Here is a 12,043-nt window from a genome sequence, read left to right on the forward strand (position 1 = left end):
TCGATCTAGATATTGATAAATATGAAGGACAAAGCAGTTTTAACATATTTTGAGTGAAGGAATTCATTTTATAGCAAAATCCCAAATCATGCAGAACGTATGAAAAGAAGCTTATTCTCGGATTCCTGATCCTTCAGTGTCTCTCTTTCTTCTACTGCAATATACAATGTTGTTCTTTGTTGAAGTCGATCTAGACATTGATAAATATGAAGTTAAATAAGTTTTAACATATTTTGAGTGAAGGAATTCATTTTATAGCAAAATCCCAAATCATGCAGAACGTATGAAAAGAAGCTTATTCTCGGATTCCTGTTCCTTCAGTGTTGCTCTTCCTTCTACTGCAAAATCCAATGTTTGTTCTTTGTTGAAGTTGATCTAGACATTGATAAATATGAAGTTAAAAGCAGTTTTAACATATTTTGAGTGAAGGAATTCATTTTATAGCAAAATCCCAAATCATGCAGAACGTATGAAAAGAAGCTTATTCTCGGATTCCTGATCCTTCAGTGTCTCTCTTTCTTCTACTGAAATATACAATGTTGTTCTTTGTTGAAGTCGATCTAAACATTGATAAATATGAAGGACAAAGCAGTTTTCACTTGGTTTGAGTGAAGGAATTCATTTTATAAGCAAAATCCCAAATCATGCAGAACTCATGAAAAGCTTTTTCTCGGATTTCTGAACCTTTCTTTCTTTTACTGCAATATACAATGTTGTTCTTTGTTGAAGTCGATCTAAACATTGATAAATATGAAGGACAAAGCAGTTTTCACTTGGTTTGAGTGAAGGAATTCATTTTATACATAAAATCCCAAATCATGCAGAACGTATGAAAATAAGCTTATTCTCGGATTCCTGATCCTTCAGTGTTGCTCTTTCTTCTACTGCAAAATCCAATGTTGTTCTTTGTTGAAGTCGATCTAGACATTGATAAATATGAAGGTAAAAGCCGTTTTAACATAGTTTGATTGAAGGAATGCATTTTATAAGCAAAATCCCAAATCATGCAGAACTCATGAAAAGCTTTTTCTCGGATTTCTGAACCTTTCTTTCTTTTACTGCATAATACAACGTTGTTTTTTGTTCAAATCTATCTAGACATTGATAAATACCAGCCGAAATTCTCTGCTGCCACTTTTGATAATTTATGGTTGGGCATTCTTACCTTTTCTTACCCCCTTTTTTAAAAATTATGATCTGACATTCACACCTACTTGCAGTCGAACACCTCTCCCGCTTATGATCATGTGCAGTTTGATATTCAAAAATTTTCTTTCATGTTTTCTAGCAATTATTGATGGACATTCAGACCGTCTTAAAGGGGAGCTCCTCCGTTCCCTCTTTTGATGGTGTATGTTCGGGCATTCGAACCTTTCCTTACCCGCTTTTTACAAACTATAGTCGGACATTCAAAGCTTCTTGTAGCCGAACACATCCACTCCTGCTTTTGATGATGTATGGTTGGGCATTCGCACCTTTTCTTACCCATTTTTCAGTATTAATGGGTGGACATTCAGACCTTCTTACAGCCGAACCACCTCCGCTCCCTGTTTGGATCATGTATGGTCTGGCAATACTACCTTTTCTTACCCGTTTGTGAGTAATTATGGCTGGACATTCACACCTACTTTCAGAAGAACACCACCTCTCTCGCTTTTGATGATGTATGGACCGGCATTCTTACCTTTTCTAACACATTTTTCAGCAATTATGGTCGGAGATTCACACCTACTCACAGACGAACAACTCCGCTCCCGCATTTGATGGTGTATAGTCGGGCATTCTCACCCTTTCTCATCAGCTTTTTGCAAATTATGATCTGACATTCACACCTACTTGCAGTCGAACAGTTCTGCTCCCGCTTTTGATTATGTTTGGTTGGATATTCGAACCTTTTCTTAACTGCTTTTTACAAACTTTGGTTGGACGTTCACACCTTTTTGTAGCCGAACACATCCACAGCTGCTTTTGATGATGTATGGTTGGGCATTCGCACCTTTTTTTACCCATTTTTCAGGAATTATGGGTGGACATTCACACCTTCTTGCAGCTGAACACCTCCTCTCCCACTTATGATCATGTGCGGTTTGATTTTCGAAATTTTTACTTTAATTTTTTCTAGCAATTATTGATGGACATTCAGACCTTCTTGCAGCTGAACCCCTCCGCTCCCGCTTTTGATCATACATTGTCGGGCATTCGCACCTTGTCTTACCAGCTTTTTACAAACTTTAGTCGAACATTCACACCTTCTTGCAGCTGAACACCTCCGCTCACGCTTTTGATGGTGTATAGTAGGTTTTTCGAGCCTTTTCTTACCCAGTTTTTAGAAATTATGGTTGGACATTCAGACCTTGCAGCCGAAAACCTCCGCTCCCTCTTTTGATCATACATTGTCGGGCAATCGCACCTTGTCTTACCCACTTTTTACAAACTTTAGTCGGACATTCAGACCTTCTTGCAGCTGAACCACCTCCGCTCCCTGTTTTGATCATGTATGGTCTGGCAATACTACCTTTTCTTACCTGTTTGTGAGTAATTTTGCCTGGACATTCACACCTACTCACAGCCGAACAACTCCGCTACCGCATTTGATGGTGTATAGTCGGGCATTCTCACCCTTTCTCATCAGCTTTTTGCAAATTATGATCTGACATTCACACCTACTTGCAGTCGAACAGCTCTGCTCCCGCTTTTGATTATGTTTGGTTGGATATTCGAACCTTTTCTTAACTGCTTTCTACAAACTTTGTTCGGAGGTACACGTCTTCTTGAAGCCGAACACCTCCGCTTCCGCTTATGATGGTGTATAGTTGGGCTTTCGAGCCTTTTCTTACCCGGTTTTTAGAAATTATGGTTGGACATTCAGACCTTGCAGCCAAACACCTCCGCTCCCTCTTTTGATCATACATTGTCGGGCATTCGCAACTTGTCTTACCCGCTTTTTACAAACTATAGTCAGATATTCACACGTTGCAGCTTAACCACCTCCGCTCCCTGTTTTGATCATGTATGGTCTGGCAATACTACCTTTTCTTACCCGTTTGTGGGTAATTATGGCTGGACATTCACACCTACTTGCAGTCGAACAGCTCTGCTCCCGCGTTTGTTTGGTTGGATATTCGAACCTTTTCTTAACTGCTTTTTACAAACTTTGCTCGGACCTTCACACCTTCTTGCAGCCGAACACCTCCGCTTCCGCTTTTTATGGTATATATTCGGGAATTCGAACCTTTTCTTACCCGCTTTTTACAAACCATGGTCGGACTGTCACACCTTCTTGTAGCCGAACACATCCGCTCCCGCTATTGATTGTGTAGAGTCGGGTTATTTAACCTTATCTTACCCGCTTTTTACCAACTCTGGTCAGACATTCACACCTTCTTACAGCGGAACACCTCCGCTCCCTCTTTTGATGGTGAATGTTCAGGCATTCGAACCTTTTCTTACCCGCTTTTTACAAACTATGCTCGGACATTCAAACCTTCTTGTAGCCGAACACATCCACTCCTGCTTTTGATGATGTGTGATTGGGCATTCGAACCTACTTGTTGCCCGCTTTTCATTAATTATGGGTGGACATTAAAACCTTGTCGCAGCCAAACACTTCCGCTCCCTGTTTTGATCATGTATGGTTGGACATTCGCACCTTTTCTCACCCGCCTTTTGCAAACTATGGTCAGCAATTCCCCCTGAGCTGTCACCTTATCGTGGTGGGGGAGTTTGCGTGCCCCAATGAGTCTGGGAGCTATGTTGCCCGGGGCTTTAAGCCCCTGGTAGGGTCACCCAAGGCAAACAGATCCTAGATGAGGGACCAGACAAAGAACAGCTCAAAAGACCCCCCATGATGAACAAAAAATTTGGACCTCGTGATCCCTTGCCCGGATATGGGACACCGGGGCCTCCCCTCGGAGCCAGGCCCGGGGGTGGGGCCCGGCAGCGGGTGCCTGGTGGCCGGGTCTGTGCCCATGGGGCTCGGTCGGGCATAGCCCGAAATGATGACGTGGGTCCCCCTTCCGACGGGCTCACCACCCGTGGGAGGGGCCAAGGGGGTCGGGTGCGATGTGAGCTGGGTAGCAGCCGAAGGCAGAGGCCTTGGCGGTCTGATCCTCGGCTACTGAAGCTAGCTCTTGGGACGTGGAATGTCACCTCTCTGTTGGGGAAGGAGCCGGAGCTGGTGCGCGAGGCTGAGCGGTTCCGGCTAGATATAGTCGGACTCACCTCGACGCACGGCTTGGGCTCTGGAACCAGTCCTCTTGAGAGGGGTTGGACTCTCTTCCACTCTGGAGTTGCCCGTGGTGAGAGGCGCAGAGCAGGTGTGGGCATACTTATTGCCCCCCGGCTGTGTGCCAGTACATTGGGGTTTACCCCAGTGAACGAGAGGGTAGCCTCCCTCCGCCTTCGGGTGGGGGGACGAGTCCTAACTGTTGTTTGTGCCTATGCGCCAAACAGCAGTTCAGAGTACCCACCCTTTTTGGAGTCTTTGGGGGAGGCACTGGAGAATGCTCCTACCGGAGACTCCCTCGTTCTGCTGGGGGACTTCAATGCTCACGTGGGCAATGACAGTGAGACCTAGAGGGGTGTGATTGGGAGGAACGGCCCCCCCGATCTGAACCAGAGTGGTGTTATGTTGTTGGACTTCTGTGCTGGTCATGGACTGTCCATAACGAACACCATGTTCAGACATAAGGGTGTCCATATGTGCACTTGGCACCAGGACACCCTTGGCCGCAGTTCGATGATCGACTTTGTGGTTGTATCATCGGAATTGCGGCCGTATGTTCTGGACACTCGGGGGAAGAGAGGGGCGGAGCTGTCAACTGATCACCACCTGGTGGTGAGTTGGCTCCGCTGGTGGGGGAGGATGCCGATCAGACCTGGCAGGCCCAAACGTATTGTGAGGGTCTGCTGGGAGCGTTTGTCAGAATCCCCCGTCAGAAGGAGCTTTAACTCCCACCTCCGGCAGAGCTTCAACCATATCCCGGGGGAGGTGGGGGACATTGAGTCCGAATGGGCCATGTTCCGTGACTCCATTGCCGAGGCAGCTGATCGGAGTTGTGGCCGTAAGGTGGTCGGTGCCTGTCGTGGCGGCAACCCTCGAACCTGCTGGTGGACACCAGTGGTGAGGGAAGCCGTCAAGCTGAAGAAGGAGTCCTATCGGGCCTTTTTGGCCAGTGGGACCCTGGAAGCAGCTGATAGGTACCGACAGGCCAGACAGGCTGCGGCTTCGGCGGTTGCTGAGGCAAAAACTCGGGCCTGGGAGGAGTTCGGTGAGACCATGGAGAACGATTTCCGGACGGCCTCGAAGAGATTCTGGACCACCATCCGGCGTCTCAGGGGGGGGAAGCGGCTCACAGTCAACACTGTTTACAGTGGGGACGGGGCTTTGCTGACCTCAACTAGGGATGTTGTGAGTCGGTGGGGGGAGTACTTCGAGGAACTCCTCAATCCTACCAACACGTGCTCGGAAGAGGCAGAGTCGGAGAACTCGGAGACGGGGCCTCCCATTTCTGGGGCTGAGGTTGCCGAGGTGGTCAAAAAGCTCCTCGGTGGCAAGGCCCCGGGGGTGGATGAGGTCCGTCCTGAGTTTCTCAAGGCTCTGGATGTTGTAGGGCTGTCTTGGCTGACACGCCTCTGCAGCATCGCGTGGACATCGGGGACAGTGCCTCTGGACTGGCAGATTGGGGTGGTGGTCCCCCTCTTTAAAAAGGGGGACCGGAGGGTGTGTTCCAATTATAGGGGTATCACACTCCTCAGCCTCCCTGGTAAGGTCTATTCGGGGGTATTGGAGAGGAGGATCCGTCGGATAATCGAGCATCGGATTCAGGAGATGCAGTGTGGCTTTCGTCCTGGCCGTGGAACAGTGGACCAGCTCTATACCCTCGGCAGGATCCTGGAGGGTGCATGGGAGTTCGCCCAACCAGTCTACATGTGTTTTGTGGACTTGGAGAAAGCGTTCGACCGTGTCCCTCGTGGAGTCCTGTGGGGGGTGCTCCGGGAATATGGAGTGCCGGACCCCTTGATAGGGGCCGTTCGGTCTCTGTATGACCGGTGCCAGAGTTTGGTCCGCATTGCCGGCAGTAAGTCGGATACGTTTCCGGTGAGAGTTGGACTCCGTCAGGGCTGCCCTTTGTCACCGATTCTGTTCCTAACCTTTATGGACAGAATTTCTAGGCGCAGCCAGGGTGTTGAGGGTGTCCGATTTGGCGACCTCAGAATCGGGTCTCTGCTTTTTGCAGATGATGTGGTTCTGTTAGCGTCGTCAGGCCGTGACCTTCAACTCTCACTGGAGCGATTCGCAGCCGAGTGTGAAGCGGCTGGGATGAAAATCAGCACCTCCAAATCCGAGACTATGGTTCTCAGCCGGAAAAGGGTGGAATGCGCTCTCCGGGTCGGGAATGAGATCCTTCCCCAAGTGGAGGAGTTCAAGTATCTCGGGGTCTTGTTCACGAGTGAGGGACGAATGGAGCGGGAGATTGACGGGCGGATCGGTGCGGCGTCTGCAGTGTTGCGGGCTCTGCACCGACCCGTCGTTGTGAAGAGGGAGCTGAGCCAGAAGGCGAAGCTCTCTACTTACTGGTCAATCTACGTTCCCATCCTCACCTATGGTCACGAGTTGTGGGTAGTGACCGAAAGAACAAGATCGCGAATACAAGCGGCCGAAATGGGTTTCCTCCGCAGGGTGTCTAGGCTCTCCCTTAGAGATAGGGTGAGAAGCTCAGTCATCCGGGAGGGGCTCGGAGTAGAACCGCTGCTCCTCCGCATTGAGAGGAGTCAGATGAGGTGGCTCGGGCATCTGGTTAGGATGCCCCCTGGGCGCCTCCCTGGGGAGGTGTTCCGGGCACGTCCCACTGGGAGGAGACCCCGGGGAAGACCCAGGACACGCTGGAGAGACTATGTCTCTCGGCTGGCCTGGAAACGCCTCGGGGTCCCCCCGGAAGAGCTGGAAGAAGTGGCCGGGGACAGAGACGTCTGGGTTTCTCTGCTCAAGCTGCTACCCCCGCGACCCGACCCCCGGATAAGCGGCAGATGATGGATGGATGGATGGGTCAGCAATTCATAGCTTCCTCTCCACCATACTTGTATGGTGGGATATTCACACCCACTTGCATCCGAAGACTTCCGCCCCCACTTTTGTTGATATTTGGTCTGTCATTTGCACCTTACCCGCTTTTGGCAAACTATGGCCTTCTTGCAGCCAAACACCTCTGAACTCGCTTTTGATGATGTAAGGTTGGGCATTCAGACCTTGCTTCACCTGCTTTTCACCAAATATAGTCGGACATTCACACCTTCTTCACACTTCCGCTCCACCTTTTAGTGTTCTATCACACCTTTTTTTCACCGCATTTTATAGATTATGGTTGGAAATTCTCAACCACTCTCATCTGAAGACCTCTCCTCCCGCTTTTGTTAATATATTTGAACTTTAATCGGACATTCACACCTTCTTGCAGCTGAACCACCTCCGCTCCCTGTTTTGATCATGTATGGTCTGGCAATACTACCTTTTCTTACCCGTTTGTGAGTAATTATGGCTGGACATTCACACCTACTTTCAGCAGAACACCACCTCTCTCGCTTTTGATGATGTATGGATCGGCATTGTTACCTTTTCTAACACATTTTTCAGCAATTATGGTCGGAGATTCACACCTACTCACAGCCGAACAACTCCGCTCCCGCATTTGATGGTGTATAGTCGGGCTTTCTCACCCTTTCTCATCAGCTTTTTGCAAATTATGATCTGACATTCACACCTACTTGCAGTCGAACAGTTCTGCTCCCGCTTTTGATTATGTTTGGTTGGATATTCGAACCTTTTCTTAACTGCTTTTTACAAACTTTGGTTGGACGTTCACACCTTCTTGTAGCCGAACACATCCAGAGCTGCTTTTGATGATATATGGTTGGGCATTCGCACCTTTTTTTTACCCATTTTTCAGGAATTATGGGTGGACATTCACACCTTCTTGCAGCTGAACACCTCCTCTCCCACTTATGATCATGTGCGGTTTGATTTTCGAAATTTTTACATTCATGTTTTCTAGCAATTATTGATGGACATTCAGACCTTCTTGCAGCTGAACACCTCCGCTCCTGCTTTTGATCATACATTGTCGGGCATTCGCACCTTGTCTTACCAGCTTTTTACAAACTTTAGTCGAACATTCACACCTTCTTGCAGCTGAACACCTCCGCTCCCGCTTTTGATGGTGTATAGTCGGGCTTTCGAGCCTTTTCTTACCCGGTTTTTAGAAATTATGGTTGGACATTCAGACCTTGCAGCCGAAAACCTCCGTTCCCTCTTTTGATCATACATTGTCGGGAATTCGCACCTTGTCTTACCCGCTTTTTTACAAACTATAGTCAGACATTCACACGTTGCAGCTAAACCACCTCCGCTCCCTGTTTTGATCATGTATGGTCTGGCAATACTACCTTTTCTTACCCGTTTATGAGTAATTATGGCTGGACATTCACACCTACTTGCAGTCGAACAGCTCTTCTCCCGCTTTTGTATGGTTGGATATTCGAACCTTTTCTTAACTGCTTTTTATAAACTTTGGTCGGACGTTCACACCTTCTTGCAGCCGAACACCTCCGCTTCCGCTTTTTATGGTATATATTCGGGAATTCGAACCTTTTCTTACCCGCTTTTTATAAAACATGGTCGGACTTTTACACCTTCTTGTAGCCGAACAACTCCACTCCCGCTATTGATTGTGTACAGTCGGGTAGTTTAACCTTTTCTTAACCGCTTTTTACAAACTATGGTCGGACATTCAAACCTTCTTGTAGCCGAAAACCTCCGCTCCCTCTTTTGATCAAACATTGTCGGGCATTCGCACCTTTTCTTACCCGCTTTTTACAAACCATGGTCGGTCTGTCACACCTTCTTGTAGCCGAACACATCCGCTCCCGCTATTGATTGTGTACAGTCGGGTATTTTAACCTTTTCTTACACGCTTCTTACCAACTCTGGTCGGACATTCACACCTTCTTACAGCGGAACACCTCCTCTCCCACTTATGATCATGTGCGGTTTGATTTTCGAAATTTTTACTTTTTTCTAGCAATCATTGATAGACATTCAGACCTTCTTGCAGCTGAACACCTCCGCTCCCGCTTTTGATCATACATTGTCGGGCATTCGCACCTTGTCTTACCAGCTTTTTACAAACTTTAGTCGAACATTCACACCTTCTTGCAGCTGAACAGCTCTGCTCCCGCTTTTTATTATGTTTGTTTGGATATTAGAACCTTTTCTTAACTGCTTTTTACAAACTTTAGTCGGACGTTCACGTCTTCTTGAAGCCGAACACCTCCGCTTCCGCTTTTGATGGTGTATATTCGGGCATACGAACCTTTTCTTACCCGCTTTTTACAAACCATGGTCGGACTTTCACACCTTCTTGTAGCTGAACAACTCCACTCCCTCTTTTTATTGTGTACAGTCGGGTATTTTAACCTTTTCTTACCCGCTTTTTACCAACCATGGTCGGACATTCAAACCTTCTTGTAGCCGAACACATCCGCTCCCTCTTTTGATGATGTATAGTTGGAAATTCGCACTTTTTCTTACCCATTTTTCAGTAATTATGGGTGGACATTCACACCTTCTTGCAGCTGAACACCACCTCCCCCGCTTATGATCATGTGCGGTTTGATATTCGAAAATTTTCTTTCATCTTTTCCAGCAATTATTTTTGGACATTCAGACCTTCTTGCAGCTGAACACCACCGCTCCCGCTTTTGGTGGTGTATAGTCGGGCTTTCGAGCCTTTTCTTCCCCGGTTTTTACAAATTATGGTTGGACATTCAGACCTTCTTGCAGCCGAAAACCTCCGCTCCCTCTTTTGATCATACATTGTCGGGCATTCGCACCTTTCAGTAGCCGAACAACTCCGCTCCCGCTATTGATTGTGTACAGTCGGGTATTTTAACCTTTTCTTACCCACTTTTTACCAACAATGGTCGGACATTCATAACTTCTTACAGCGGAACAGCTCCGCTCCTGCTTTTGATGATGTGTGGTTGGGCATTCGAACCTACTTGTTTCCCGCTTTTCATTAATTATGGGTGGACATTCACACCTTGTCGCAGCCAAACACCTCCGCTCCCTGTTTTGATCATGTATGGTTGGACATTCGCACCTTTTCTCACCCGCTTTTTGCAAACTATGGTCAGCAATTCACAGCTTCCTCTCCACCATACTTGTATGGTGGGATATTCACACCCACATGCATCCGATGACCTCCGCCCCCACTTTTGTTGATATTTAGTCGGTCATTCGCACCTTACCCGCTTTTGGCAAACTATGGCCTCCTTGCAGCCAAACACCTCTGATCTCGCTTTTGATGATGTAAGGTTGGGCATTCAGACCTTGCTTCACCTGCTTTTCACCAAATATAGTCGGACATTCACACCTTCTTGCAGCCGAACACTTCCGCTCCACCTTTTAGTGTTCTATCACACCTTTTTTTCACCGCATTTTATAGATTATGGTTGGAAATTCTCAACCATTCTCATCCGAAGACCTCTCCTCCCGCTTTTGTTAATATATTTGAACTTTAGTCGGACATTCACACCTTCTTGCAGCTGAACCACCTCCGCTCCCTGTTTTGATCATGTATGGTCTGGCAATACTACCTTTTCTTACCCGTTTGTGAGTAATTATGGCTGGACATTCACACCTACTTTCAGCAGAAAACCACCTCTCTTGCTATTGATGATGTATGGACCGGCATTCTTACCTTTTCTAACACATTTTCAGCAATTATGGTCGGGCATTCACACCTACTCACGACCATGGTTTGTAAAAAGCGGGTAAGATAAGGTGCGAATGCCCGACAATGTATGATCAAAAGAGGGAGCGGAGGTTTTCGGCTACAAGAAGGTTTGAATGTCCGACCATAGTTTGTAAAGAGCGGGTAAGAAAAGGTTCGAATGCCCGACTATACACCATCAAAAGCGAAAGCGGAGGTGTTCTGCTGTAAGACGGTGTGAATATCCGACCATAGTTGTTAAAAAGCGGGTAAGAAAAGGTTAAACTACCTGACTGTACACAATCAATAGCAGGAGTGGAGTTGTTCGGCTACAAGGTGTGAAAGTCCGACCATGGTTTGTAAAAAGCGGGTAAGAAAAGGTTCGAATTCCCGAATATATACCATCAAAAGCGGAAGCGGAGGTGTTCGGTTGCAAGAAGGTTTGAACGTCCGACCAAAGTTTGTAAAAAGCAGTTAAGAAAAGGTTCGAATATCCAACCAAACAAAATCAAAAGCGGGAGCAGAGCTGTTCGACTGCAAGTAGGTGTGAATATCCAGCCATAATTACTCACAAATGGGTAAGAAAAGGTAGTATTGCCAGACCATACATGATCAAAACAGGGAGCGGAGGTGGTTCAGCTGCAACGTGTGAATGTCTGACTATAGTTTGTAAAAAGCGGGTAAGACAAGGTGCGAATGCCCAACAATGTATGATCAAAAGAGGGAGCGGAGGTGTTCGGCTGCAACGTCTGAATATCCAACCATAATTTCTAAAAACCGGGTAAGAAAAGGCTCGAAAGCCCGACTTTACACCATCAAAAGCGGGAGCGGAGGTGTTCAGATGCAAGAAGGTATGAATGTTCGACTAAAGTTTGTAAAAAGCTGGTAAGACAAGGTGCGAATGCCCGACAATGTATGATCAAAAGAGGGAGTGGAGGTTTTCGGCTGCAAGAAGGTCTGAATGTCCATCCATAATTTGTAAAAACCGGGGAAGAAAAGGCTCGAAAGCCCAACTATACACCATCAAAAGCGGGAGGGGAGGTGTTCAGCTGCAAGAAGGTCTGAATGTCCATCAATAATTGCTGGAAAACATGAAAGAAAATTTTCGAATATCAAACCGCACATGATCATAAGTGGGAGAGGTGGTGTTCAGCTGCAAGAAGGTGTGAATGTCCACCCATAATTACTCACAAACGGGTAAGAAAAGGTAGTATTGCCAGACCATACATGATCAAAACAGGGAGCGGAGGTGGTTCAGCTGCAACGTGTGAATG

This window comes from Leuresthes tenuis, unplaced genomic scaffold (genome assembly GCF_036924035.1).
Source record: "Leuresthes tenuis unplaced genomic scaffold, fLeuTen1.0.hap1 SCAF_5, whole genome shotgun sequence".
Lineage (NCBI taxonomy): Eukaryota > Metazoa > Chordata > Actinopteri > Atheriniformes > Atherinopsidae > Leuresthes > Leuresthes tenuis.